Below are 1,694 nucleotides of genomic sequence, written 5' to 3'. Positions count from 1 at the left end.
GTGTTCTAGTCGTGAACACTTTTAGATAATAATGGTGGAGTGCATGTCACCTTCACTACTGAATGGGGGTAAATACGCAATGTTAGAGGCGTCACATTAAGATACCATAAAGATTATATAATTGTCTATAAGCAATTGAGTTTCTTCATTACACATCTGTGTAACAGATTTCTTTGTAGAAAATCCAGGCTTGTGATCAAGTGATACTAGAGATGTATCTTGAAGGAAGGACAGGTAAATGACATCAAGTATTTAATGGCTTCATGTTAATTTTACACGACTACAGTCTGTGCTTGAAGTCTAATTAAATTAGGTTTCTTTCCAATTAGCAGGGGAGGCACAGGCCACTCACCAGCAGTTCCCCACTGATAACTGGCTTGTCTTAGAAGGGGGAAATGTCAAAGCAGTCACCAGACCCCAAGGCAAGGACCAGGGAAGGATTGGCAGCCACATTTCCTAAAGCTTTGACTGGTGGGAGAAAAGGGATGGAATAAGTGTTTTAAAATAATAGAACCTGAATTGCAGCCATTAGGCATGATTTTAAGTGTATAAACCCCGTGGTTGAGAAACTCATTTTACTTAGCAAATTTAATTTGTGGGCATATAAATTATCGTAAGTGATTTAGTGCTCATTGTGGCATTTTAGACGACAAACAGGTTCTGTTTGTGGTTTTGTTTGGGGGTCCAGTATAAGACCCAGCCATGGTCATGGAGGGTCTGAACCACAGGTACCATCTGAATGCACACACCTGGCTACAGGTGCAGAGACAAAGGAATATTAAAGTTTGGCACTGTTTAAATTTTCATTATGTTTTAAATTTTCTTTACCTAACGTTTTATGTGAACGAGTTATGGGGTTTGGTAATAGATTGCTAGGAATTGATCTAAAACTTTTATATGGAAAATTTCAAACATACACAAAAATACAGGAAATCTTGCAACAAGACCCTACATACTCATCACTCAGCTGCAACGATTACCCGCGTTTGCCGATCTTAGTTCAGCTGCTCCTCCCACCTCTTGTCAGACTGCTTAAGCCAAACCCAGACATGATGTCATTTTGCCTGTAAATACATCAATATGCATCTTTAACTAATAAGGGCATTTAAAAAAACATAATCACCATACCATTGCCACTCTTAATAAAAGCAATTCCTTAATATCACCCAGTCTCTGATTATCTAAATTAGTTGGCTTGTTCATATGAGAATCCAAACCAGAACCACACATTGCAATTAGTCACTATGCCCCTAGCTCTCTTTGTTCCATGACAATCTTCTCACCCTTTATGTTTTTTGAATGACATTGACTTGATAGAGAAACCTGGTCTTACAGAATATTCTTCCTTCTGGGTTTGGCTGATGGAGACCTCAAGGTATAGTTTTTCCTGCTCCTCTATGCCCTGCACTTCCTGTATACTTAGTTAGCTCTGAGGCTGGATTGCATTCAAAAGCACTATTTTCGGCCAGAATGCATCATGGGACGACATTTGTAATCCCAAATTTAATGATGCCAGGATTGGCCGGTGGATTCAGGTGATGTCAGCCTGTTCCCTCCGTGAACTTGAGCTGCTGCTTCAAGGGTTTGGCGTTCATCCATGACCATTGCCTTAGGGGTTACTGAAATTGTGCCTTTCTGATTCCATTATTCCTCCTGCACTCAACTGGAATTCTATAAATTCTGTAAAGAACTTT

Source organism: Propithecus coquereli, unplaced genomic scaffold, assembly GCF_000956105.1.
Source record: "Propithecus coquereli isolate 6110/MARCELLA unplaced genomic scaffold, Pcoq_1.0 Scaffold76, whole genome shotgun sequence".
Classification (NCBI taxonomy): domain Eukaryota; kingdom Metazoa; phylum Chordata; class Mammalia; order Primates; family Indriidae; genus Propithecus; species Propithecus coquereli.
The sequence above is the reverse complement of the archived record's forward strand: the minus strand, read 5'-3'. Positions refer to the sequence as shown.